Raw genomic sequence first — 20,426 nt, 5'->3', positions numbered from 1 at the left:
TTTTTTTGCAAAATTTCTCAAAAAAATGGCAAGGAGTACCCCTTATAAAATTTTCGAGTGGAAAATTTTTTTGAATTTTTTTTCTGATTTTTTATTCTTTTTTTAATTTAAAGCATTAATTGAGTGAAAAGAAACTTATTGCAACAAATTCCCATTAAAATATATCACATTTAAAAATTTTGCTGAATTGCAGAAAAATGAGGAAAATTTTACATTTTCTCAAACAGGGTAAGGAACTCGGTTCCTCGAATAACTTCTGGCACAGACATCTGGGGGCATGGCCGTCCGAGAAGAAAATGTAGCCATTGGTGCCATCTATCGACCAAAGGTTAATGATTGGCGATCCGTTGGATACCGACCGAGTTATAAGCAAAACTTGGTGCAAAAATGAGCCGAGAAGATAGGCGATTTTATAGATTGTTTTGATATTTTATTACAATTTTTCAATCTTTTTCAATTTAAAGCATTATTTGAGTGAAAAGAAACTTATTTTAACCAATTGGCATTAAAATAAATCAATTTATTTTTTTTTGCAAAATTTCTCAAAAAATGGCAAGGGGTACCCCTTATGAAATTTTCGAGTGGAAATTTTTTTGAAACTTTTTTCTGATTTTGTATTCTTTTTTTAATTTAAAGCATTATTTGAGTGAAAAGAAACTTATTGCAACAAATTCGCATTAAAATATATCACATTTAAAAATTTTGCTGAATTGCAGAAAAATGAGGAAAATTTTACATTTTCTCAAACAGGGTAAGGAACTCGGTTCCTCGAATAACTTCTGGCACAGACATCTGGGGGCATGCCCGTCCGAGACGAAAACGTAGCCATTGGTGCCATCTATCGACCACAGGTTAAGGATTGGCGATCCGTTGGATACCGACCGAGTTATAAGCAAAACTTGGTGCAAAAATGAGCCGAGAAGATAGGCGATTTTATAGATTGTTTTGATATTTTATTACAATTTTTCAATCTTTTTCAATTTAAAGCATTATTTGAGTGAAAAGAAACTTATTTCAACCAATTGGCATTAAAATAAATCAATTTAATTTTTTTTGCAAAATTTCTCAAAAAAATGGCAAGGGGTACCCCTTATGAAATTTTCGAATGGAAAATTTTTTTGAAATTTTTTTCTGATTTTTTGTTCTTTTTTTAATTTAAAGCATTATTTGAGTGAAAAGAAACTTATTGCAACAAATTCGCATTAAAATATATCACATTTAAAAATTTTGCTGAATTGCAGAAAAATGAGGAAAATTTTACATTTTCTCAAACAGGGTAAGGAACTCGGTTCCTCGAATAACTTCTGGCACAGACATCTGGGGGCATGGCCGTCCGAGAAGAAAATGTAGCCATTGGTGCCATCTATCGACCACAAGTTAAAGATTGGCGATCCGTTGGATACCGACCGAGTTATCGGCAAAACTTGGTCCGAAAATGAGCCGAGAAGATAGGCGATTTTATAGATTTTTTTGATATTTTATTACAATTTTTCAATCTTTTTCAATTTAAAGCATTATTTGAGTGAAAAGAAACTTATTTCAACCAATTGGCATTAAAATAAATCAATTTCATTTTTTTTTGCAAAATTTCTCAAAAAAATGGCAAGGGGTACACCTTATGAAATTTTCGAGTGGAAAATTTTTTTGAAATTTTTTTCTGATTTTGTATTCTTTTTTTAATTTAAAACATTATTTGAGTGAAAAGAAACTTATTGCAACAAATTCGCATTAAAATATATCACATTTAAAAATTTTGCTGAATTGCAGAAAAATGAGGAAAATTTTACATTTTCTCAAACAGGGTAAGGAACTCGGTTCCTCGAATAACTTCTGGCACAGACATCTGGGGGCATGGCTGTCTGAGAAGAAAATGTAGCCATTGGTGCCATCTATCGACCACAGGTTAAAGAATGGCGATCCGTTGGATACCAACCGAATTATATACAAAACTTGGAGTAAAAATGAGAAAAATTTTACATTTTCTCAAACAGCGTAAGGAACACGGTTCCTCGAATAACTTCTGACACAGACATCTGGGGGCATGGCCGTCCAACAAGAAAACGTAGCCATTGGTGCCATCTATCGACCACAAGTTAAAGATTGGCGATCCGTTGGATACCGACCGAGTTATCGGCAAAACTTGGTGCAAAAATGAGCCGAGAAGATAGGCGATTTTATAGATTTTTTTGATATTTTATTACAATTTTTCAATCTTTTTCAATTTAAAGCATTATTTGAGTGAAAAGAAACTTATTTCAACCAATTGGCATTAAAATAAATCAACTTAATTTTTTTTGCAAAATTTCTCAAAAAAATGGCAAGGGGTACCCCTTATGAAATTTTCGAGTGGAAAATTTTTTTGAAATTTTTTTCTGATTTTTTATTCTTTTTTTAATTTAAAGCATTATTTGAGTGGAAAGAAACTTATTGTAACAAATTCGCATTAAAATATATCACATTTAAAAATTTTGCTGAATTGCAGAAAAATGAGGAAAATTTTACATTTTCTCAAACAGGGTAAGGAACTCGGTTCCTCGAATAACTTCTGACACAGACATCTGGGGGCATGGCCGTCCAACAAGAAAACGTAGCCATTGGTGCCATCTATCGACCACAAGTTAAAGTTTGGCGATCTGTTGGATACCGACCGAGTTATCGGCAAAACTTGGTGCAAAAATGAGCCGAGAAGATAGGCGATTTTATAGATTTTTTTGATATTTTATTACAATTTTTCAATCTTTTTCAATTTAAAGCATTATTTGAGTGAAAAGAAACTTATTTCAACCAATTGGCATTAAAATAAATCAACTTAATTTTTTTTGCAAAATTTCTCAAAAAAATGGCAAGGGGTACCCCTTATGAAATTTTCGAGTGGAAAATTTTTTTGAAATTTTTTTCTGATTTTTTATTCTTTTTTTAATTTAAAGCATTATTTGAGTGGAAAGAAACTTATTGTAACAAATTCGCATTAAAATATATCACATTTAAAAATTTTGCTGAATTGCAGAAAAATGAGGAAAATTTTACATTTTCTCAAACAGGGTAAGGAACTTGGTTCCTCGAATAACTTCTGGCACAGACATCTGTGGGCATGGCCGTCTGAGAAGAAAATGTAGCCATTGGTGCCATCTATCGACCACAGGTTAAGGATTGGCGATCCGTTGGGTACCGGCTGAGTTATAGGCAAAAATTGGCGCAAAAATGAGGAAAATTTTATGTTTTCTCAAACAGGGTATGGAACTTGGTTCCTCGAATAACTTCTGGCACAGACATCTGAGGGCATGGCCGTCCAAGAAGAAAATGTAGCCATTGGCGCCATCTACCGACCACAAGTTAAAGATTGGCGATCCGTTGGATACCGACCGAGTTATAGGAAAAACTTGGTGCAAAAATGAGGAAAATCTTACATTTTCTCAAACAGGGTATGGAACATGGATCCTGAAATAACTTCTGGCACAGACATCTGAGGGCATGGCCGTCCAACAAGAAAATGTAGCCATTGGTGCCATCTATCGACCACAAGTTAAAGATTGGCGATACGTTGGATACCGACCGAGTTATAGGAAAATTTTGGTGCAAAACTGAGGAAAATTTTACATTTTCTCATACAGGGTATGGAACTTGGATCCTGAAATAACTTCTGGCACAGACATCTGAGGGCATGGCCGTCCAACAAGAAAATGTAGCCATTGGTGCCATCTATCGACCACAAGTTAAAGATTGGCGATCCGTTGGATACCGACCGAGTTATCGGCAAAACTTGGTCCAAAAATGAGGAAAATCTTACATTTTCTCAAACAGGGTATGGAACTTGGATCCTGAAATAACTTCTGGCACAGACATCTGAGGGCATGGCCGTCCAACAAGAAAATGTAGCCATTGGTGCCATCTATCGACCACAAGTTAAAGATTGGCGATCCGTTGGATACCGACCGAGTTATAGGAAAATTTTGGTGCAAAACTGAGGAAAATTTTACATTTTCTCATACAGGGTATGGAACTTGGATCCTGAAATAACTTCTGGCACAGACATCTGAGGGCATGGCCGTCCAACAAGAAAATGTAGCCATTGGTGCCATCTACCGACCACAAGTTAAAGATTGGCGATCCGTTGGATACCGACCGAGTTATAGGAAAATTTTGGTGCAAAACTGAGGAAAATTTTACATTTTCTCAAACAGGGTATGGAACTCGGTTCCTCGAATAACTTCTGGCACAGACATCTGGGGGCATGGCCGTCCAACAAGAAAATGTAGCCATTGGTGCCATCTATCGACCACAAGTTAAAGATTGGCGATACGTTGGATACCGACCGAGTTATAGGAAAATTTAGGTGCAAAACTGAGGAAAATTTTACATTTTCTCATACAGGGTATGGAACTTGGATCCTGAAATAACTTCTGGCACAGACATCTGAGGGCATGGCCGTCCAACAAGAAAATGTAGCCATTGGTGCCATCTATCGACCACAAGTTAAAGATTGGCGATACGTTGGATACCGACCGAGTTATAGGAAAATTTTGGTGCAAAACTGAGGAAAATTTTACATTTTCTCATACAGGGTATGGAACTTGGATCCTGAAATAACTTCTGGCACAGACATCTGAGGGCATGGCCGTCCAACAAGAAAATGTAGCCATTGGTGCCATCTATCGACCACAAGTTAAAGATTGGCGATCCGTTGGATACCAACCGAATTATATACAAAACTTGGTGCAAAAATGAGCCGAGAAGATAGGCGATTTTATAGATTTTTGTGATATTTTATTACAATTTTTCAATCTTTTTCAATTTAAAGCATTATTTGAGTGAAAAGAAACTTATTTCAACCAATTGGCATTAAAATAAATCAATTTAGTTTTTTTTGCAAAATTTCTCAAAAAAATGGCAAGGTGTACCCCTTATGAAATTTTCGAGTGGAAAATTTTTTTGAAACTTTTTTCTGATTTTGTATTCTTTTTTTAATTTAAAACATTATTTGAGTGAAAAGAAACTTATTGCAAAAAATTCGCATTAAAATATATCACATTTAAATATTTGGTTAAATTGCAGAAAAATGAGGAAAATTTAACATTTTCTCAAACAGGGTATGGAACTCGGTTCCTCGAATAACTTCTGGCACAGACATCTGGGGGCATGGCCGTCCGAGAAGAAAATGTAGCCATTGGTGCCATCTATCGACCAAAGGTTAAAGATTGGCGATCCGTTGGATACCGACCGAGTTATAAGCAAAACTTGGTGCAAAAATGAGGAAAATTTTACATTTTCTCAAACAGGGTAAGGAACTTGGTTCCTCGAATAACTTCTGGCACAGACATCTGGGGGCATGGCCGTCCGAGAAGAAAACGTAGCCATTGGTGCCATATATCGAGCACAGGTTAAGGATTGGCGATCCGTTGGATACCAACCGAATTATATACAAAACTTGGTCCAAAAATGAGCCGAGAAGATAGGCGATTTTATAGATTTTTTTGATATTTTATTACAATTTTTCAATCTTTTTCAATTTAAAGCATTATTTGAGTGAAAAGAAACTTATTTCAACCAATTGGCATTAAAATAAATCAATTTCATTTTTTTTGCAAAATTTCTCAAAAAAATGGCAAGGGGTACCCCTTATGAAATTTTCGAGTGGAAAATTTTTTTGAAATTTTTTTCTGATTTTTTGTTCTTTTTTTAATTTAAAGCATTATTTGAGTGAAAAGAAACTTATTGCAACAAATTCGCAATGAAATATATCACATTCATAAATTTTGCTAAATTGCTCAAAAATTAGGAAAATTTTACATTTTCTCAAACAGGGTAAGGAACATGATTCCTCGAATAACTTCGGACACAGACATCTGAGGGCATGTCCGTCCAAGAAGAAAATGTAGCCATTAGTGCCATCTATCGACCACAGTTTAAAGATTGGCGATATGTTGGATACTGACCGAGCTATAGTCAAAACTTGGTGCAAAATTGAGGAAAATTTTACATTTTCTCAAACAGGGTAAGGAACTTGGTTCCTCAAATAACTTCTGGCACAGACATCTGAGGGCATGGCCGTCCGAGAAGTAAACGTAACCATTGGTGCCATCTATCGACCACAGGTTAAGGATTGGCGATCCGTTGGATACCGACCGAGTTATAGGAAAAACTTGGTGCAAAAATGAGCCGAGAAGATAGGCGATTTTATAGATTTTTTTGATATTTTATTACAATTTTTCAATCTTTTTCAATTTAAAGCATTATTTGAGTGAAAACAAACTTTTTTCAACCAATTGGCATTAAAATAAATCAATTTAATTTTTTTTGCAAAATTTCTCAAAAAATGGCAAGGGGTACCCCTTATGAAATTTTCGAGTGGAAAATTTTTTTGAAATTTTTTTCTGATTTTGTATTATTTTTTTAATTTAATGCATTATTTGAGTGAAAAGAAACTTATTGCAACAAATTCGCATTAAAATATACCACCTTTAAAATTTTTGCTGAGTTGCAGAAAAATGAGGAAAATTTTACATTTTCTCAAACAGGATAAGGAACTCGGTTCCTCGAATAACTTCTGGCACAGACATCTGAGGGCATGGCCGTCCGAGAAGAAAATGTAGCCATTGGTGCCATCTATCGACCACAAGTTAAAGATTGGCGATACGTTGGATACCGACCGAGTTATAGGAAAAACTTGGTGCAAAAATGAGGAAAATCTTACATTTTCTCAAACAGGGTATGGAACTTGGATCCTGAAATAACTTCTGGCACAGACATCTGAGGGCATGGCCGTCCAACAAGAAAATGTAGCCATTGGTGCCATCTATCGACCACAAGTTAAAGATTGGCGATACGTTGGATACCGACCGAGTTATAGGAAAAACTTGGTGCAAAAATGAGGAAAATTTTACATTTTCTCGAACAGGGTATGGAACTTGGATCCTGAAATAACTTCTGGCACAGACATCTGAGGGCATGGCCGTCCAACAAGAAAATGTAGCCATTGGTGCCATCTATCGACCACAAGTTAAAGATTGGCGATACGTTGGATACCGACCGAGTTATAGGAAAAACTTGGTGCAAAAATGAGGAAAATTTTACATTTTCTCGAACAGGGTATGGAACTTGGATCCTGAAATAACTTCTGGCACAGACATCTGAGGGCATGGTCGTCCAACAAGAAAATGTAGCCATTGGTGCCATCTATCGACCACAAGTTAAAGATTGGCGATCCGTTGGATACCGACCGAGTTATCGGCAAAACTTGGTCCGAAAATGAGCCGAGAAGATAGGCGATTTTATAGATTTTTTTGATATTTTATTACAATTTTTCAATCTTTTTCAATTTAAAGCATTATTTGAGTGAAAAGAAACCTATTTCAACCAATTGGCATTAAAATAAATCAATTTAATTTTTTTTGCATAATTTCTCAAAAAAATGGCAAGGGGTACCCCTTATGAAATTTTCGAGTGGAAAATTTTTTTGAAACTTTTTTCTGATTTTGTATTCTTTTTTTAATTTAAAACATTATTTGAGTGAAAAGAAACTTATTGCAACAAATTCGCATTAAAATATATCACATTTAAAAATATTGCTGAATTGCAGAAAAATGAGGAAAATTTTACATTTTCTCAAACAGGGTAAGGAACTCGGTTTCTCGAATAACTTCTGGCACAGACATCTGGGGGCATGGCCGTCCGAGAAGAAAATGTAGCCATTGGTGCCATCTATCGACCACAGGTTAAAGATTGGCGATCCGTTGGATACCGACCGAGTTATCGGCAAAACTTGGAGCAAAAATGAGAAAAATTTTACATTTTCTCAAACAGCGTAAGGAACTCGGTTCCTCGAATAACTTCTGACACAGACATCTGGGGGCATGGCCGTCCAACAAGAAAACGTAGCCATTGGTGCCATCTATCGACCACAAGTTAAAGATTGGCGATCCGTTGGATACCGACCGAGTTATAGGAAAAACTTGGTGCAAAAATGAGCCGAGAAGATAGGCGATTTTATAGATTTTTTTGATATTTTATTACAATTTTTCAATCTTTTTCAATTTAAAGCATTATTTGAGTGAAAAGAAACTTATTTCAACCAATTGGCATTAAAATAAATCAATTTAGTTTTTTTTGCAAAATTTCTCAAAAAAATGGCAAGGGGTACCCCTTATGAAATTTTCGAGTGGAAAATTTTTTTGAAATTTTTTTCTGATTTTGTATTATTTTTTTAATTTAATGCATTATTTGAGTGAAAAGAAACTTATTGCAACAAATTCGCATTAAAATATACCACCTTTAAAATTTTTGCTGAATTGCAGAAAAATGAGGAAAATTTTACATTTTCTCAAACAGGATAAGGAACTCGGTTCCTCGAATAACTTCTGGCACAGACATCTGGGGGCATGGCCGTCCGAGAAGAAAACGTAGCCATTGGTGCCATATATCGACCACAGGTTAAGGATTGGCGATTCGTTGGATACCAACCGAATTATATACAAAACTTGGTCCAAAAATGAGCCGAGAAGATAGGCGATTTTATAGATTTTTTTGATATTTTATTGCAATTTTTCAATCTTTTTCAATTTAAAGCATTATTTGAGTGAAAAGAAACTTATTTCAACCAATTGGCATTAAAATAAATCAATTTAATTTTTTTGCAAAATTTCTCAAAAAAATGGCAAGGGGTACCCCTTATGAAATTTTCGAGTGAAAAATTTTTTTGAATTTTTTTTCTGATTTTGAGTTCTTTTTTTAATTTAAAGCATTATTTGAGTGAAAAGAAATTAATTGCAACAAATTCGCATTAAAATATATCACATTTAAATATTTGGTTAAATTGCAGAAAAATGAGGAAAATTTTACATTTTCTCAAACAGGGTAAGGAACTCGGTTCCTCGAATAACTTCTGGCACAGACATCTGGGGGCATGGCCGTCCGAGAAGAAAATGTAGCCATTGGTGCCATCTATCGACCACAGGTTAAAGATTGGCGATCCGTTGGATACCGACCGAGTTATAAGCAAAACTTGGTGCAAAAATGAGGAAAATTTTACATTTTCTCAAACAGGGTAAGGAACTTGGTTCCTCGAATAACTTCTGGCACAGACATCTGGGGGCATGGCCGTCCGAGAAGAAAATGTAGCCATTGGTGCCATCTATCGACCATAGGTTAAGGATTGGCGATCCGTTGGATACCAACCGAATTATATACAAAACTTGGTCCAAAAATGAGCCGAGAAGATAGGCGATTTTATAGATTTTTTTGATATTTTATTACAATTTTTCAATCTTTTTCAATTTAAAGCATTATTTGAGTGAAAAGAAACTTATTTCAACCAATTGGCATTAAAATAAATCAATTTCATTTTTTTTGCAAAATTTCTCAAAAAAATGGCAAGGGGTACCCCTTATGAAATTTTCGAGTGGAAAATTTTTTTGAAATTTTTTTCTGATTTTTTAATCTTTTTTTAATTTAAAGCATTATTTGAGTGAAAAGAAACTTATTGCAACAAATTCGCAATGAAATATATCACATTCATAAATTTTGCTAAATTGCTCAAAAATTAGGAAAATTTTACATTTTCTCAAACAGGGTAAGGAACATGATTCCTCGAATAACTTCGGACACAGACATCTGAGGGCATGTCCGTCCAAGAAGAAAATGTAGCCATTAGTGCCATCTATCGACCACAGTTTAAAGATTGGCGATATGTTGGATACTGACCGAGCTATAGTCAAAACTTGGTGCAAAATTGAAGAAAATTTTACATTTTCTCAAACAGGGTAAGGAACTTGGTTCCTCAAATAACTTCTGGCACAGACATCTGAGGGCATGGCCGTCCGAGAAGTAAACGTAACCATTGGTGCCATCTATCGACCACAGGTTAAGGATTGGCGATCCGTTGGATACCGACCGAGTTATAGGAAAAACTTGGTGCAAAAATGAGCCGAGAAGATAGGCGATTTTATAGATTTTTTTGATATTTTATTACAATTTTTCAATCTTTTTCAATTTAAAGCATTATTTGAGTGAAAACAAACTTTTTTCAACCAATTGGCATTAAAATAAATCAATTTAATTTTTTTTGCAAAATTTCTCAAAAAATGGCAAGGGGTACCCCTTATGAAATTTTCGAGTGGAAAATTTTTTTGAAATTTTTTTCTGATTTTGTATTCTTTTTTTAATTTAAAGCATTATTTGAGTGAAAAGAAACTTATTGCAACAAATTCGCATTAAAATATATCACATTTAAAAATTTTGCTGAATTGCAGAAAAATGAGGAAAATTTCATATTTTCTCAAACAGGGTAAGGAACTCGGTTTCTCGAATAACTTCTGGCACAGACATCTGGGGGCATGGCCGTCCGAGAAGAAAATGTAGCCATTTGTGCCATCTATCGACCACAGGTTAAAGATTGGCGATCCGTTGGATACCGACCGAGTTATAGGAAAAACTTGGTGCAAAAATGAGCCGAGAAGATAGGCGATTTTATAGATTTTTTTGATATGTTATTACAATTTTTCAATCTTTTTCAATTTAAAGCATTATTTGAGTGAAAAGAAACTTATTTCAACCAATTGGCATTAAAATAAATCAATTTCATTTTTTTTGCAAAATTTCTCAGAAAAAAGGCAAGGGGTACCCCTTATAAAATTTTCGAGTGGAAAATTTTTTTGAATTTTTTTTCTGATTTTGTATTCTTTTTTTAATTTAAAGCATTATTTGAGTGAAAAGAAACTTATTGCAACAAATTCGCATTAAAATATATCACATTTAAAAATTTTGCTGAATTGCAGAAAAATGAGGAAAATTTTACATTTTCTCAAACAGGGTAAGGAACTTGGTTTCTCGAATAACTTCTGGCACAGACATCTGGGGGCATGGCCGTCCGAGAAGAAAATGTAGCCATTGGTGCCATCTATCGACCACAGGTTAAAGATTGGCGATCCGTTGGATACCGACCGAGTTATATACAAAACTTGGTGCAAAAATGAGCCGAGAAGATAGGCGATTTTATAGATTATTTGATATTTTATTACAATTTTTCTATCTTTTTCAATTTAAAGCATTATTTGAGTGAAAAGAAACTTATTTCAACCAATTGGCATTAAAATAAATTTTAATTTTTTTTGCAAAATTTCTCAAAAAAATGGCAAGGGGTACCCCTTATGAAATTTTCGAGTGGAAATTTTTTTTGAAATTTTTTTCTGATTTTGTATTCTTTTTTTAATTTAAAGCATTATTTGAGTGAAAAGAAACTTATTGCAACAAATTCGCATTAAAATATATCACATTTAAAAATTTTGCTGAATTGCAGAAAAATGAGGAAAATTTTACATTTTCTCAAACAGGGTAAGGAACTCGGTTTCTCGAATAACTTCTGACACAGACATCTGGGGGCATGGCCGTCCGAGAAGAAAATGTAGCCATTGGTGCCATCTATCGACCACAGGTTAAAGATTGGCGATCCGTTGGATACCAACCGAATTATATACAAAACTTGGTCCAAAAATGAGCCGAGAAGATAGGCGATTTTATAGATTTTTTTGATATTTTATTACAATTTTTCAATCTTTTTCAATTTAAAGCATTATTTGAGTGAAAAGAAACTTATTTCAACCAATTGGCATTAAAATAAATCAATTTCATTTTTTTTGCAAAATTTCTCAAAAAAATGGCAAGGGGTACCCCTTATGAAATTTTCGAGTGAAAAATTTTTTTGAATTTTTTTTTCTGATTTTGAGTTCTTTTTTTAATTTAAAGCATTATTTGAGTGAAAAGAAACTAATTGCAACAAATTCGCATTAAAATATATCACATTTAAAAATTTTGCTGAATTGCAGAAAAATGAGGAAAATTTTACATTTTTCAAACAGGGTAAGGAACTTGGTTCCTCGAATAATTTCTGACACAGACATCTGAGGGCATGGCCGTCCGGGAAGAAAACGTAGCCATTGGTGCCATCTATCGACCACAGGTTAAAGATTGGCGATCCGTTGGATACCGACCGAGTTATAGGAAAAACTTGGTGCAAAAATGAGGAAAATTTTACATTTTCTCAAACAGGGTAAGGAACTCGGTTCCTCGAATAACTTCTGGCACAGACATCTGGGGGCATGGCCGTCCGAGAAGAAAATGTAGCCATTGGTGCCATCTATCGACCACAGGTTAAGGATTGGCGATCCGTTGGATACCGACCGAGTTATAGAAAAAACTTGGTGCAAAAATGAGGAAAATTTTACATTTTCTCAAACAGGGTAAGGAACTTGATTCCTCGAATAACTTCTGGCACAGACATCTGAGGGCATGGCCGTCCGAGAAGAAAATGTAGCCATTGGTGCCATCTATCGACCACAGGCAAAGATTGGAGATCCGTTAGATACCGACCGAGTTATAGGCAAAACTTGGTGCAAAAATGAGGAAAATTTTACATTTTCTCAAACAGGGTAAGGAACATGGCATGGCCGTCCGAGAATAAAATGAAGCCATTGGTGCCATCTATCGACCACAGGTTAAAGATTGACGATCCGTTGGATACCAACCGAATTATATACAAAACTTGGTCCAAAAATGAGCCGAGAAGATAGGCGATTTTATAGATTTTTTTTGATATTTTATTACAATTTTTCAATCTTTTTCAATTTAAAGCATTATTTGAGTGAAAAGAAACTTATTTCAACCAATTGGCATTAAAATAAATCAATTTAATTTATTTTGCAAAATTTCTCAAAAAAATGGCAAGGGGTACCCCTTATGAAATTTTCGAATGGAAAATTTTTTTGAAATTTTTTTCTGATTTTTTGTTCTTTTTTTAATTTAAAGCATTATTTGAGTGAAAAGAAACTTATTGCAACAAATTCGCATTAAAATATATCACATTTAAAAATTTTGCTGAATTGCAGAAAAATGAGGAAAATTTAACATTTTTCAAACAGGGTAAGGAACTTGGTTCCTCGAATAATTTCTGACACAGACATCTGAGGGCATGGCCGTCCGGGAAGAAAACGTAGCCATTGGTGCCATCTATCGACCACAGGTTAAAGATTGGCGATCCGTTGGATACCGACCGAGTTATAGGAAAAACTTGGTGCAAAAATGAGGAAAATTTTACATTTTCTCAAACAGGGTGAGGAACTCGGTTCCTCGAATAACTTCTGGCACAGACATCTGGGGGCATGGCCGTCCGAGAAGAAAATGTAGCCATTGGTGCCATCTATCGACCACAGGTTAAGGATTGGCGATCCGTTGGATACCGACCGAGTTATAGAAAAAACTTGGTGCAAAAATGAGGAAAATTTTACATTTTCTCAAACAGGGTAAGGAACTTGATTCCTCGAATAACTTCTGGCACAGACATCTGAGGGCATGGCCGTCCGAGAAGAAAATGTAGCCATTGGTGCCATCTATCGACCACAGGCAAAGATTGGAGATCCGTTAGATACCGACCGAGTTATAGGCAAAACTTGGTGCAAAAATGAGGAAAATTTTACATTTTCTCAAACAGGGTAAGGAACATGGCATGGCCGTCCGAGAAGAAAATGTAGCCATTGGTGCCATCTATCGACCACAGGTTAAAGATTGGCGATCCGTTGGATACCAACCGATATTATATACAAAACTTGGTCCAAAAATGAGCCGAGAAGATAGGCGATTTTATAGATTTTTTTGATATTTTATTACAATTTTTCAATCTTTTTCAATTTAAAGCATTATTTGAGAGAAAAGAAACTTATTTCAGCCAATTGGCATTAAAATAAATCAATTTAATTTTTTTTGCAAAATTTCTCAAAAAAATGGCAAGGGGTACCCCTTATGAAATTTTCGAGTGGAAAATTTTTTTGAATTTTTTTTCTGATTTTGTGTTCTTTTTTTAATTTAAAGCATTATTTGAGTGAAAAGAAACTTATTGCAACAAATTCGCATTAAAATATATCACATTTAAAAATTTTGCTGAATTGCAGAAAAATGAGGAAAATTTTACATTTTCTCAAACAGGGTATGGAACTTGGTTCCTCGAATAATTTCTGACACAGACATCTGAGGGCATGGCCGTCCGAGAAGAAAATGTAGCCATTGGTGCCATCTATCGACCACAGGTTAAAGATTGGCGATCCGTTGGATACCAACCGAATTATATACAAAACTTGGTCCAAAAATGAGCCGAGAAGATAGGCGATTTTATAGATTTTTTTTGATATTTTATTACAATTTTTCAATCTTTTTCAATTTAAAGCATTATTTGAGTGAAAAGAAACTTATTTCAACCAATTGGCATTAAAATAAATCAATTTAATTTATTTTGCAAAATTTCTCAAAAAAAGGCAAGGGGTACCCCTTATGAAATTTTCGAGAGGAAAATTTTTTTGAATTTTTTTTTCTGATTTTGTATTCTTTTTTTAATTTAAAGCATTATTTGAGTGAAAAGAAACTTATTGCAACAAATTCGCATTAAAATATATCACATTTAAAAATTTTGCTGAATTGCAGAAAAATGAGGAAAATTTTACATTTTTCAAACAGGGTAAGGAACTTGGTTCCTCGAATAATTTCTGACACAGACATCTGAGGGCATGGCCGTCCGGGAAGAAAACGTAGCCATTGGTGCCATCTATCGACCACAGGTTAAAGATTGGCGATCCGTTGGATACCGACCGAGTTATAGGAAAAACTTGGTGCAAAAATGAGGAAAATTTTACATTTTCTCAAACAGGGTAAGGAACTCGGTTCCTCGAATAACTTCTGGCACAGACATCTGGGGGCATGGCCGTCCGAGAAGAAAATGTAGCCATTGGTGCCATCTATCGACCACAGGTTAAGGATTGGCGATCCGTTGGATACCGACCGAGTTATAGAAAAAACTTGGTGCAAAAATGAGGAAAATTTTACATTTTCTCAAACAGGGTAAGGAACTTGATTCCTCGAATAACTTCTGGCACAGACATCTGAGGGCATGGCCGTCCGAGAAGAAAATGTAGCCATTGGTGCCATCTATCGACCACAGGCAAAGATTGGAGATCCGTTAGATACCGACCGAGTTATAGGCAAAACTTGGTGCAAAAATGAGGAAAATTTTACATTTTCTCAAACAGGGTAAGGAACATGGCATGGCCGTCCGAGAAGAAAATGTAGCCATTGGTGCCATCTATCGACCACAGGTTAAAGATTGGCGATCCGTTGGATATCAACCGATATTATATACAAAACTTGGTCCAAAAATGAGCCGAGAAGATAGGCGATTTTATAGATTTTTTTGATATTTTATTACAATTTTTCAATCTTTTTCAATTTAAAGCATTATTTGAGAGAAAACAAACTTATTTCAACCAATTGGCATTAAAATAAATCAATTTAATTTTTTTTGCAAAATTTCTCAAAAAAATGGCAAGGGGTACCCCTTATGAAATTTTCGAGTGGAAAATTTTATTGAATTTTTTTTCTGATTTTGTGTTCTTTTTTTAATTTAAAGCATTATTTGAGTGAAAAGAAACTTATTGCAACAAATTCGCATTAAAATATATCACATTTAAAAATTTTGCTGAATTGCAGAAAAATGAGGAAAATTTTACATTTTCTCAAACAGGGTATGGAACTTGGTTCCTCGAATAATTTCTGACACAGACATCTGAGGGCATGGCCGTCCGAGAAGAAAATGTAGCCATTGGTGCCATCTATCGACCACAGGTTAAAGATTGGCGATCCGTTGGATACCAACCGAATTATATACAAAACTTGGTCCAAAAATGAGCCGAGAAGATAGGCGATTTTATAGATTTTTTTTGATATTTTATTACAATTTTTCAATCTTTTTCAATTTAAAGCATTATTTGAGTGAAAAGAAACTTATTTCAACCAATTGGCATTAAAATAAATCAATTTAATTTTTTTTGCAAAATTTCTCAAAAAAATGGCAAGGGGTACCCCTTATGAAATTTTCGAGTGGAAATTTTTTTTGAAATTTTTTTCTGATTTTTTATTCTTTTTTTAATTTAAAGCATTATTTGAGTGAAAAGAAACTTATTGCAACAAATTCGCATTAAAATATATCACATTTAAAAATTTTGCTGAATTGCAGAAAAATGAGGAAAATTTTACATTTTCTCAAACAGGGTAAGGAACTCGGTTCCTCGAATAACTTCTGGCACAGGCATCTGGGGGCATGACCGTCCGAGAAGAAAATGTAGCCATTGGTGCCATCTATCGACCACAGGTTAAAGATTAACGATCCGTTGGATACCAACCGAATTATATACAAAACTTGGTCCAAAAATGAGCCGAGAAGATAGGCGATTTTATAGATTTTTTTGATATTTTATTACAATTTTTCAATCTTTTTCAATTTAAAGCATGATTTGAGTGAAAAGAAACTTATTTCAACCAATTGGCATTAAAATAAATCAATTTAATTTTTTTTTGCAAAATTTCTCAAAAAAATGGCAAGGGGTACCCTTATGAAATTTTCGAGTGGAAAACTTTTTTGAAATTTTTTTCTGATTTTGTATTCTTTTTTTAATTTAAAGCATTATTTGAGTGAAAAGAAACTTATTGCAACAAATTCGCATTAAAATATATCACATTTAAAAATTTTGCTGAATTACAGAAAAATGAGGAAAATTTTACATTTTCTCAAACAGGGTAAGGAACTCGGTTCCTCGAATAACTTCTGGCACAGGCATCTGGGGGCATTGCCGTCCGAGAAGAAAATGTAGCCATTGGTGCCATCTATCGACCACAGGTTAAAGATTGGCGATCCGTTGGATACCAACCGAATTATATACAAAACTTGGTCCAAAAATGAGCCGAGAAGATAGGCGATTTTATAGATTTTTTTGATATTTTATTACAATTTTTCAATCTTTTTCAATTTAAAGCATTATTTGAGTGAAAAGAAACTTATTTCAATCAATTGGCATTAAAATAAATCAATTTAATTTTTTTTGCAAAATTTCTCAAAAAAATGGCAAGGGGTACCCCTTATGAAATTTTCGAGTGGAAATTTTTTTTGAAATTTTTTCCTGATTTTTTATTCTTTTTTTAATTTAAAGCATTATTTGAGTGAAAAGAAACTTATTGCAACAAATTCGCATTAAAATATATCACATTTAAAAATTTTGCTGAATTGCAGAAAAATGAGGAAAATTTCACATTTTCTCAAACAGGGTAAGGAACTCGGTTCCTCGAATAACTTCTGGCACAGACATCTGGGGGCATGGCCGTCCGAGAAAAAAATGTAGCCATTGGTGCCATCTATCGACCACAGGTTAAAGATTGGCGATCCGTTGGATACCGACCGAGTTATCGGCAAAACTTGGTGCAAAAATGAGCCGAGAAGATAGGCGATTTTATAGGTTTTTTTGATATTTTATTACAATTTTTCAATCTTTTTCAATTTAAAGCATTATTTGAGTGAAAAGAAACTTATTTCAACCAATTGGCATTAAAATAAATCAATTTAATTTTTTTTGCAAAATTTCTCAAAAAAATGGCAAGGGGTACCCCTTATGAAATTTTCGAGTGGAAAATTTTTTTGAAATTTTTTTCTGATTTTGTATTCTTTTTTCAATTTAAAGCATTATTTGAGTGAAAAGAAACTTATTGCAACAAATTCGCATTAAAATATATCACATTTAAAAATTTTGCTGAATTGCAGAAAAATGAGGAAAATTTTACATTTTCTCAAACAGGGTATGGAACTTGGTTCCTCGAATAATTTCTGACACAGACATCTGAGGGCATGGCCGTCCGAGAAGAAAATGTAGCCATTGGTGCCATCTATCGACCACAAGTTAAAGATTGGCGATCCGTTGGATACCGACCGAGTTATAGGAAAAACTTGGTGCAAAAATGAGGAAAATTTTACATTTTCTCAAACAGCGTAAGGAACTCGGTTCCTCGAATAACTTCTGGCACAGACATCTGGGGGCATGGTCGTCCAACAAGAAAATGTAGCCATTGGTGCCATCTATCGACCACAAGTTAAAGATTGACGATCCGTTGGATACCGACCGAGTTATCGGCAAAACTTGGTGCAAAAATGAGCCTTATCAAATTTTCTAATTTTTCTAAATTTTTAATTTTTGTATAATTTTTTATTCTGTTTTTAATTTAAAGCTTTATTTGAGTGAAAACAAACTTATTTCAACCAATTGGCATTAAAATAAATCAATTTAATTTTTTTTGCAAAATTTCTCAAAAAAAACGTAAGGGGTACCCCTTATGAAATTTTCGATTGGAAATTTTTTTTGAAATTTTTTTCTGATTTTTTATTCTTTTTTTAATTTAAAGCATTATTTGAGTGAAAAGAAACTTATTGCAACAAATTCGCATTAAAATATATCACATTTAAAATTTTGCTGAATTGCAGAAAAATGAGGAAAATTTTACATTTTCTCAAACAGGGTAAGGAATTCGGTTCCTCGAATAACTTCTGGCACAGGCATCTGGGGGCATGGCCGTCCGAGAAGAAAATGTAGCCATCGGTGCCATCTATCGACCACAGGTTAAAGATTGGCGATCCGTTGGATACCAACCGAATTATATACAAAACTTGGTCCAAAAATGAGCCGAGAAGATAGGCGATTTTATAGATTTTTTTGATATTTTATTACAATTTTTCAATCTTTTTCAATTTAAAGCATTATTTGAGTGAAAAGAAACTTATTTCAACCAATTGGCATTAAAATAAATCAATTTAATTTTTTTTGCAAAATTTCTCAAAAAAAACGTAAGGGGTACCCCTTATGAAATTTTCGAGTGGAAATTTTTTTTGAAATTTTTTTCTGATTTTTTATTCTTTTTTTAATTTAAAGCATTATTTGAGTGAAAAGAAACTTATTGCAACAAATTCGCATTAAAATATATCACATTTAAAATTTTGCTGAATTGCAGAAAAATGAGGAAAATTTTACATTTTCTCAAACAGCGTAAGGAACTCGGTTCCTCGAATAACTTCTGGCACAGACATCTGGGGGCATGGTCGTCCAACAAGAAAATGTAGCCATTGGTGCCATCTATCGACCACAAGATTGGCGATCCTTTGGATACCGACCGAGTTATAGGAAAAACTTGGTGCAAAAAAAGGGCCTTATCAAATTTTCAAATTTTTTGAATTTTTTTAAGTTTTTATTATTTTTCACTCTTTTTTTTATTTAAAGCATTATTTGAGTGAAAACAAACTTAGTGAAACAAACTTAGCAACCAATTCGCATCAAAATAAATTAACTTTTTATAATTTTGCTAAATTTCCAAAAAAAAAAACCAAGGCTAACCCCTTAGGAAATTTTTAGGTTTTCGGATATTTTTTATTTTTTTCTTATTTTTTATGCTTTCTTCTATTTAAAGGGTTATTTGAGTGAAAAGAAACTTATTGCCACCAATTCGCATTACAAAAATTTTTAAAATTTTGCAAAATTACTCAAAAAAAGGTGAGGCTATAGCCTTATGAAATTTTCAATTTTTTTGAATATTTTTTATTTTTTTATTCGTTTTTAATTTAAAGCATTATTTAAGTGAAAAGAAACTTATTTCAACCAATTGGCATTAAAATACATCAGTTTATAGAATTTTGCAAAATTACTCAAAAACAGGTAAGGCTATTGCAAAGGTAGGGTACACAAAGAGCTAGGGTTAACTAACGTACGACTTTCAAAAAACATTTTACAACACCAAGAGACCATCCAAAGACGAGGTGACACTCACTGTTTTCTAGGCGGATTTGAAGCAGGTTGAATCGTTTTTTTTATACAGTGAACCCAAAAAGTATTCGTCTACCTGAATGTTTGACACAAAAAGGCGAATTGTGGACGTTATAGGCATGGGACATTAAAATGATCGATGGGGTTTGATAGCAGGTCAAACAATTAGTACCTTTTTCACAAAATGTGGCCATAAAATATTGAAATAATAATAATAATAGAACCAAAACTAAGAATTTCATTTGTTACATGCACAAAAAGTATTCGTCTACTTGGGTTTTGACGAATTGTTTATTTAAGCAGGGGGCAAATTAGTACTTGGTTGGGTTTCCTTTTGATTTAATAACTGCATAGAGCCTTCGTGGCATCGATTTGACTAGGTTTTCTGTTACGGAAGATGGAATTTTATCCCATTCTTCTTTCAATGCTATTTTCAGGTCTTCTTTGTTACTAATTTGCCGTTTTCTGATCGCATCGTCCAGTACCTTCCATAGATGTTCAATGGGATTCATATCAGGACTCTGGGGGGGTGTTTTAAGTTGCTTGGGAGTATTATAAAGCAACCATAGCTTTGTATTTTCAGCCGTGTGTTTCGGATCATTGTCTTGTTGAAAGACGTAGGAATTTTGTAATCCAAATTTCTCGGCACTTGATCCCAAGTTTTCTTTTAAAATTTGAATGTACATTCTGTGATCCATTTTACCTTCAATGAAATGCAATTTCCCCACTCCTTTTGCGTTCATACATCCCCACACCATGACA

General features: G+C 33.9%; 1 long non-coding RNA gene across 4 annotated transcripts; it reads left to right on the top strand.

Moving 5' to 3' along the window:
• Window positions 1-7,495: 7,495 nt before the first annotated feature.
• Window positions 7,496-18,962, top strand: LOC125761186 (uncharacterized). Of its 4 annotated transcripts, none has more exons than XR_007418083.1 (4): window positions 7,503-7,901; window positions 11,951-12,140; window positions 17,231-17,318; window positions 18,558-18,962. It is a non-coding gene; the product is annotated as an uncharacterized LOC125761186 (long non-coding RNA). The 4 variants fall into 4 exon arrangements; XR_007418084.1 differs by lacking the exon at window positions 11,951-12,140 and adding an exon at window positions 14,595-14,784 and having other exon boundaries at window positions 7,505-7,901; XR_007418085.1 differs by lacking the exon at window positions 11,951-12,140 and having other exon boundaries at window positions 7,496-7,901.
• The last annotated feature ends 1,464 nt before the right edge of the window (window positions 18,963-20,426 follow it).

This window comes from Anopheles funestus, chromosome 2RL (assembly GCF_943734845.2).
Source record: "Anopheles funestus chromosome 2RL, idAnoFuneDA-416_04, whole genome shotgun sequence".
NCBI classification, from domain to species: Eukaryota; Metazoa; Arthropoda; class Insecta; order Diptera; family Culicidae; genus Anopheles; species Anopheles funestus.
The sequence above is the reverse complement of the archived record's forward strand: the minus strand, read 5'-3'. Positions and strand labels throughout refer to the sequence as shown.